Raw genomic sequence first — 9501 nt, forward strand, 5'->3', positions numbered from 1 at the left:
TCCATGTATTCTCCTGGTTTTCCTGTACTTCTTTAAGTGTTTATGTGCTTCTCAAGGATCTCCATCATCATCATGAAGTATGATTTTAAGTCTAAATCTTGTTGTTCTGGTTAGTTGGGATATCCACTATTTGCTGAGGTGGGAGAACTAGATTCTGATGTTGCCAGGTTTTTGTTTCTTAGATTCTTGTGCTTGCCTCTTGCCATCTTTTTATTGGTGATGCTACGTAATCTAGTTGTCTCTTACAGGATCTTGTCTCCCTGTAGGTTTGTGGATCCATGGTCTCCAGAGGGAGATTCTTTCCACTACCCCATGCTGTTGCTGAAATCTGCCATCAGAGCTGTATAAAAAGTGTGTACTTTGAAACCTCGGGGTTATCTCTGTCCCAGTTGCAGAAAAACCCCAATATACTGGACCATAAAACCTCTTGCTGATTGCATTGTTCTCAGACTCTGTGTCTCTGTGGGAGTAGATATCCAAATTGTTGGTGCACATAGGTCCAATAGTACGAACTTCTGTTTTAGTTAGGGTTTTTCTGCTATGAACAGACACCATGACCAAGGCAAGTTTCATAAAAAACAACATTTAATTGGGGCTGGCTTTCATATAATGTAAAAAGCAAAAATTTTAGGAACTCTGTAACTTTTCAAAACACCCCATTCTTAGAATGTGAGACCCTAAAGACACAGAAATGGTTAAAGTCATACTAAGAGACTTTTCTAGTTATCCCAAGGCTATGAGATTCCACCTATGCCTGACAAATAAGATAAAAATGGCCCAAAGTAATTCTCAAAAAACAAAAAAACAAAATAAACAAACAAAGAAATAAAACCACAGAATATACTGACTGATATAGCCACCTGGCCCTCTAGAAAGCCCTAGATAGGGTCTTGAAAAATGGCATAATTAACTCATACTCTAATCACCCAATTCTGAGAAACAAAACAAGAACAAAACCCTCCAAAGTTTTGAAATATATAAACAAGTTTCTGAAAATGTAAAAGCAAAGTTTTAGTGGACCAGTCAAGCTATGCTGACTTAGCTAAGACAAAACAAAAATGACTGCTTTAGGAACAGCTCCTCTACCACTCTTTGTACTGAAATTCAAGAACAATGCAAATTATCAACAACCTTACTGCCAAAGATTCTTCCCCCTTTTCTACCCCCTTCCTCTTCTCTTTCTGAAAATTATATTTCTGATCAATGGTAAAATTGTAGTTCATCCCCCTCACAAAAAAAAATATATATATATATATATATATATATATATATATATATATATAAAAGATGTATGCTTTTTCAGTTTGGAGTTTACTCTCCCTGTGAGGATGAGCGGCCCCATGTACATGGAATAAAAACCTCTTGTTATTGCAGCTGCCTATGGCCTAATTGTGTTCTATGGGTTTTACTCCTCTGGGTCTTAAAACACAGATTCAGGAGTACAGTCCAGAATCATCAAGGCAGGCATGGTGCAGCCAATGCTGAGAGTTATACATCTTTATCTGAAGGCTACAAGTGGAAGACTGAGTTTGAGACAGCTAGAGTGAAGGTCTTTATTAAAAATTATATATGGCTTTATTAACTTTAATTTTATTGTACATTTTATTTATTTACATTTAAAATGCTATCCTCTCTCCTGGCTTCCCCTCCTGAAACCCCTATTCCATACTCCCTCCTCCTGCTTCTATGAGGGTACTCCCCAACACATCCACCCACTCTTGCTTCCTGCCTTGACATTCGCCTACACTGGGGCATCGGGCCCAAAAGCAAGGGCCTCTCCTTCCATTGATGTCTCCTAAACTTAAAAAACAATTTCAGCAAAGTGGCTGAATATAAAATTAATTCAAACAAATCAGTGGCGTTTGTCTACTCAAAGAATTAACAGGCTGATAAAGAAATTAGGAAACCAACACCCTTCACAATAGTCACAAATAATATAAAATTCCTTGGTGTCACTCTAACCAAGGAAGTGAAAAATCTGTATGACAAGAAATTCAAGTTTCTGAAGAAGGAAATTCAAGAAGATTTTAGAAGATGCAAAGATCTCCCATGCTCATGAATTGGCAGGACTGATATAGGAAAGATGGCCATTGTGCTGAAAGGAATCTACAGATTCAATGCAATCCACATCAAAATTCCAACTCAATTATTCAAAAAGTCAGAAAGAGTAATTTGCAAATTCATTTGGAATAACAAAAAACAGAGGATAACAAAAACTATTCTCAACAAAAAAGAACTTCTGTGGGAATCACCATCCCTGACTTCAAACTATATTACAGATCAGTTGTGATAAAAACTGTATGATATTGGTACAGAGATAGGCAGGTAGATGAATGAAATAGAATTGAAGACTCAGAGATGAACCAAAACACCTTGGTCACTTAATCTTTGACAAAGGAGCTAAAACCATCCAGTGGAAAAAAAAGACAGTATTTTCAACAAATGGTGCTGGTTCAAATGGAGGATAGCACAGAAAAGAATGCAAATTGATCCATTCCTATCTTCTGGAACAAAGCTCAAGCCCAAGTGGATCAAGGACCTCCACATAAAAACCAGATACACAGAAACCATTAGAAGACTAAGTAGAGAAAAGCCTTGAACACATGAGCACAGGGGGAATTTTCATGAACAGAACACCAATGTCTTATCCTTTAATATCAACAATCAACATATGAGACCTCATAAAATTGGAAAGCTTCTATATGACAAAGGACACTGTCAACAGGACAAAATGGCAACAAACAGACTGGAAGAAAATCTTCACCAATCCTACATTTGATATGTAGGGAGCTGCTCTGTGCTGCGCCCCAAAGACAGTGCAGACCTCCACCTTCTGCCTTCAGATGGGGAGCACTTCCTGTGATAAACAACTCCTTATTTGGATGCACTTGCCTGGTATGTGGAGAGCAGCACCCTAAGATGGCGCTGGCTTCTGCCCTCTCTAACTAGTAAACATCCCAGTGTGCATATGCCTGTATCACGCCACGTTTCTGACCAATTATGATAAGACACCGCAGCTGGCAGAGGGGCGGGGAAGATAAAAGGAGAGAGCCTCCTGGGTACAGGGCTCCCCATCCATCAAAGCATCAAGAAAGGAATCCTGAATAAACTGCTGAGAGAAGGACCTGGCCCTGTTGAGTCTTTTCCTTGCAGGATGAGGTTGGGATTGACACTGATAGAGGGATAATACCCAATATATAAAAAGAACTCAAAATGTTAGACTCCAGAGAACCAAATAACCGTACTTAAAAGGGGGTGAGGGATACATCATTAAAGAATTTTCTACTGAGAAACACTTAATGGCTCAGAAGCACCTAAGGGAATGTTCAGCATCCTTAGTCATTAGGGTGAAGGTCTTAAGCCCATGCCTACAGTGACACACTTATTCCAACAAGGCCACACCTCCCAACAGTGCCAATCCCTGGGCTAAGCATATATAAGGCACAAGAGGCCATTAGGTTATTTATATCCATGTAGCAACATTATCTCATCTCTGAGCACCTGTCTTATTTCTCAATAATCACAATGAAAATATTTGTGGAAAAATAAAGCATTTCATGAAAAGAATTTAAGCCAGTATTAAATGTATCATTTAGCTAGACTTTTTTTTTTTTTTTTTTTTTAAGAATGTCAATCCACTGTCATAAACCCTTCTACAGGGATGGGAGCTGCAGAGAACAGGACCAGAGAATGCTTGAAATATCTAGGGTTAGAAAAAAAGTTGCACAAATCCATCAATAAAAACACCAGGATGGCTAAGAACTCTACTGTGCACTCATGCTGTAGAATCAAGGCAAAAGAAAAAAAAATAGACAAACACACACACATACAAATACACAATCTGTCATTCATTTATTCAATATATATCAGGAACAAATTACAAGCTGCTTTTTTAGCCATTAGGCATTTTTCAGAGCTGTCAAATGACTCATTTTCTTTAACTTCCCATGGCAGGCAGTATTATGGTACAACAGTAAGAGGAATAATCCAGAAGTTACATATCACAACTTCACTGACTATGTGGTGCTTAGAAGCTCCATTTTCCTTCATGGACAGATGAGACATGGAAGCTGAAGCCCTCTAGTGAAAGGCCCCAGTAGTGGGACAATACAAACTGCCCCCGCAGTGTCCTCAGGAAGAGGTGAGTACAAGCTGCAGCTGCACCTCTTCAGGATGGACCGGGGCTGCAGTTGTGCTCCTGATAAGACTCCCTAGAGCCCCAGGTCCCAGGAGAAGGCCAACCCTATCTGACAAAGGGCAAAATCAGCAGAAATCACATCTGGCATTGGTAACCTGCTCCCCCAGATACCCCTGCTCTATTTGTAGCTTTACAAACTCACTCTACTGCTCAGGGTTCACTCCTTCTAGAAGGCTATTGAACCCCAGCATGTCAGCATAATAAAATCCTCTTGCTTTTGCAATGAACCCCGACTCCTTGGTACTTGTACGATGGTCCAGAGAAAAAGGCTTAAGGTCTTTCACTAGCATATGGGGAGTAAGTTACAGAGTTCCGTAGGATTTGTGGACAGTCCCCAGGTGATGTTGGTATGCTGATGATTGGTGAAAGCAACTGTTTAACAGGGAGCAGGTGTAGGGTTTCTCCCTCATGTAAACTCTCTCAAGCCTGCAGTTGTTTCTCAGTGGTGAAGGGCCTTTTAATGTATTAAATGTAAAAAGCCTCTTTTGCTTGTGGAACACCTCATGTAATCAGACTTCTGAAACGTTATAGAAGCCTTTAGGATACTTGATAGAGAAAGAAAAAGGGCACTTCTCCCTGTGTTGTTCCTGGTGGGCTAAAAGAACAGCGGGACACTTGAAAGTTGTGGGACATTCATCAAATATAAATGTCCTGAGGTCTCTCTAGAGTCTCTCTATGGTCTCACATATGTATTTTGCCCCAGTATTCTGGAAAAGATGCACAGGCACAGGGTGAGGTACGTCTGGCCTGGAAGGAGCCCCAGTACTTCCACTGCAACATCTTCAGAAGAACCCTCAGGGACTCCTCTACAGACCTGGAGATACCTTAAGTTGCTCTTGAAGAGTCAATGGTTCTATATGAAACCTGTCTCTTCAGGCTCAGGATTGTCCTCTGTCTGGATTAGGAGAAGAAACTTCACCTCATTCACAGCACTGCTAACACCAGCTTCACTTCACTAACATTCCAGAAGTGTTACTGGCCATCCTCCTTGTCTTCAGCCTGGTCGGGTCAGAAAACAAGTGTTGTTGTACCTCCATAGGGACTGATTCAGAGGAATGTGCCCTCAGGGACTCTACCTGGTCTTAAGGTCACCCTAGAGTGACATACATAAAACACCAACCTTTTCAGGCATATTGATCTGTTTGGATGATGAAAATCGGATCTATCTCACTGGATTATTGACATCACAATTTACTTCACTAAGACTCAGGGAATGTTGTAGCCATCATTCCTGTCTTCATGTCCTCTGGAGATCAGACATTCTATGAATGCGCCCCAGAAGTTGTCCCCACCCAATACCTCTCTCTGCAGCTTTCCACGTACCTGCTGCCAAGAGCATGCCTAACCGTGTCTGCAGTGTTGCCCATTCCTTCCCTAGGGTTAGTGATTGCCATTAAATTAAACGCTTAATGACTTTGTTTAAGGGTATGTTCTCAGAAAACAAAAAGGCCTTCTGTCCTTGCATGGATACAGACCTGTAAACTAAGCCAAGTGGACGTTGTCAATGAATCTGAGTGACAGAAAATCTGCCCTCAAAGTGCTTGCACAGGATCATTGAACTTAGGGTTAGCTCATTTCTCTAGCCCTCATATCTAATGATATTGTCCTGGCATTCATAGATTTATTTATTTTATTTATATGAAGACTGTAGCTGTCTTCAGACACACCAGAAGAGGGCATCAGATTCTGCTACAGATGATTGTGAGCCACCACATGACTGCTGGGAATTGAACTCAGGGCCTCTAAAAGAGTAGTCAGTGCTCTTAACCACTGAGCCATCTCTCCAGCCCTTTCCTGGCATTCAAAATTATCTTCTGCGAAGTCACTATTCACACTGAATTTGCACATGTTCAGTCATTCTCTGGAGGAAAACAAATGTTAGTTTCCTGTGAGTTTTGGCTAAAATAATTCCTTCAACCGGTCAATACATTGAAGGAAGATCAGATGAAGTAGGGCCAATCTGAAAAGTGAGACTTTTTCCCCTTTAAGATATGCTGATAATTATTTCAGGAATTGTTTCCCATCCCACAGAAGATATTTCAACTATTACAAAAATAGCTGGCTTAGGGAAACAAAACCAAGGCTGGGCTAGACCAAGGAAAAGGAGGGGGAGCCTGGAAAGCAGGAGGGCCCAAAGGAGCCCATATGTTGCCTGACACAGCACCACTGAGGTCTCCCATCTCTGGAGCTTCTCTTATCCACTGAAGTGAACTGTCCTAGTACAGCTCGTTTTTGAATAGCAAACACGTGTCACTAAGCTGACATGTTTCAGTTTTCACCACATTGCAATTCCTCATTCTTACTCCCTCAACTGCCCCCAGGACTTATAGCTCTTAGTGTGAAATCAGAACTCCTTTTTAAATTATTATCTACCATTTTATTGGTTTACATTTCAAATGATATTCCCCTTCTCAGTTTTCCCTCCACAAAATCCCGAGGTCATTCTTCTCTATACCTCCATTTTTGCTATGAAGGTGCTCCTCTACCCACTCACCTACCCCCTCCTCACCATTCTAACATTCCTCTACCCTGTGCATCTAGTCTGCAATGGACCAAGGGTCTCTCCTCCCATTGAAGCCATATAAGGCCGTCTTCTGATACATATGAGTCTGGAGACATGGATCCCTTCAGGTATACTTTGGTTCATGGTTTCCTCTCTGGAAAGTCTGAGTGATCTAGTTAGTTAATATTATTCTTCATCTGGGATGCAATCCCCTTCATCTCCTTCATCCTTATCCTCTAGCTCTTCCATTGCACTCTCAGGGCTCAGTCTGGTGATTGGCTGAGTATCTACATCTGTTTTAGTCATGTGCTGGCAGAGTCTCTCAGAGGACAGCCATGCCAGGGTCCTGGTAGCAAGTACTTTTGTCATCAGCAATAGGGTCTGGGTTTGGTGTCTGCAGTTGGGGCAGTTTCTGCATGGCCTTTCCTCCAGTCTCTGTTAATTTTTGTCCCTGTCTTTCCTTTCAACAGAAATCACTCCGGGTTAAAAGTCTGAGATTGGTCGGTGGCACCATCCCTCAACTGGGGGCCATACCTATCTAGCTGAGATGGTTTCTACAGGCTCTGTCCCTTTGTTGGGTATGTCAGCTAAAGTCACCCTCATTGAGTCCTGATAGCCAATCCCTCCCCTGGCATATGGTACTTTTAGTGGCTCTCCCAGTTCCCCATCCCCACTGCTTCACACTTATATTCAATTGTCTCACTCTCTGTACTTCTCTCCAGTCCCTTCCAATACCTGACTCTGCCCTCCCTTCAGCCAATCCCTGCCCTCCCTTCAGCCGACCCCTTCCCTCCCTTAAGCAGACCCCTTCCCTCCCTTCAGCCAACCCCTTCCCTCCCTTCAGCCAACCCCTTTCCACCCTTCAGCCAACCCCTTCCCTCCCTTCAGCTGACCCCTGCCCTCCCTTCAGCCAACCCCTTCCCTCCCTTCAGCCCACCCCTTCTTTCCCTTCAGCCAACCCCTTTCCTCCCTTCAGCCAACCCCTTTCCTCCCTTTAGCCAACCTCCTGCCCTTCCTTCAGCCAACTCCTTATTTCCCTACCAGATCTCTTCCTCTTCCTACCTCCTGTGATTATTTTGGTCCCCTTTTATGTAGATCTGAAGTCCACACCCTTTGGTCTTCCTTCTTAAGCTCTATATGATTTGTGGGTTGTAACCTCAGTAGTCTGAGATTTTGAGCTAATATCTACTTATAAGTGAGTGCATACTATGTTCTTTTGTGACTGGTGTATTTCACTCAGGATGATGTTTTCTCCTTCCATCCATTTTCCTGTGAATTTCATGAAGTCATTGTTTTTAGTAGCTGAGTAGTGCTCCATTGTGTAAATGTACGATATTTTCTGCATCCTTTCTTCTGATAAAGGCCATCTGGGTTGTTTCCAGCTTCTGGTTATTATGACTGATGCTGCTTTGTGTAGCATGTGTCCTTGTTATGTCTTTGAGTATCATTTGGGTATAGGCTCAGTAATGGTATAGCCGGATCTTCATATAGAACTTTTTAAAATTGTCTGATGACCTGTCAGGTTGATTAACAAAGTGTTTTCGCTCTCTTGCAGTCCCACCAGTGATCAAACAGTGTTGCTCTTAATCCACATCCTTGCCAGCATCTGCTATTCCCTAGATTTTTGTTCTTAGGCATTCTGATTGGTGTGAGGTGGAATCTAAGGGTTATTTTGATTTACATTTTCCTGATGACTAAGGATGTTGAACATTTTTTAAGGTGCTTCTCAGACATGCAAGAATCCTCATTTGAGAATTCTCTGTTTAGCTCTGTACCCCATTTTTAATAGGGTTATTTGGTTTTCTCAAGTCTAATTTCTCGAGTTCTTTGTGTATTTTGAATATTAGCCAACTCTTGTCTTCCCTACATTTTTTTTCTGTGGTGGATGATAGTCTAGAATCTGCTTTACATTTTAGCCTGTAGCATGTGATCCATAAATGCTATTTTCTGTCTGGAATTATCAGGATCTCTATTATTTTTCCTATAGTAGCTGCCATACTGGAGTTCTGGCATCAGACTGCCAGTTGTTAATTCTATCAAGGAAACCAAGATTTTAGGGATTTTCATTCTCAGGTAGCTGAGGCTTTCCCTCTCCTCACTTCCAGCCATTAGTCCTCAGTGGCCTCTCCATATCTGACTGTCACTTTGCTTTGCTGTGTGAGTGGGCTTTATTTCTAAGACCTATAATTCTCTGTGAATGCCACTAAAGACTTGTCTGATATACTCAGTTGACAAAAGACAATTTTAATCTCATAGCTTCAAGTTGAGAGTGTGTGTTTATCTATTACTGAGTGATTAATAGAAAAGACACCTGACTGAAATAAGGTCCACAAATGCCTTTGTCTGCACATGATGCACACTGCCTCAGCTCTTAGAGACAAGACTGGATGCTATGACAGCAGTTTACTTGGAACTCACTTTCAATCCTAAAAGCCTCACATAAAATTCAAAGAAGAGAAATTGTGAAGTAAACCAATATGAAATGACAAGTTGTTTACAGCCTTGTGTGGTCATCTGCTCCTGCAGTACAGCACTCAGGAAGCAGAGGGGCCACATTGTCCCTGAGTTGCTGGATAAGCAGTTCTACACAGTGGAGTAATACCTGAAATAACAATACCTGTAACAACTGGAACTTTATCACTGAATATGAGAATACAGAGCTTACAATTCTGTGCATGGCCTGCAGATGGTTTCCCTATTTATAAAAACAAGGGAGATTCCAACCCAAAAGTTGGGTTGTAATAATGAGGCTTCCTAAAAATTTCCTTCTGAAAAAGATTATGGCCTTTGGGGGGGGGGG

The sequence above is a fragment of the Micromys minutus genome, assembly GCF_963924665.1.
Source record: "Micromys minutus genome assembly, chromosome: 32".
Lineage (NCBI taxonomy): Eukaryota > Metazoa > Chordata > Mammalia > Rodentia > Muridae > Micromys > Micromys minutus.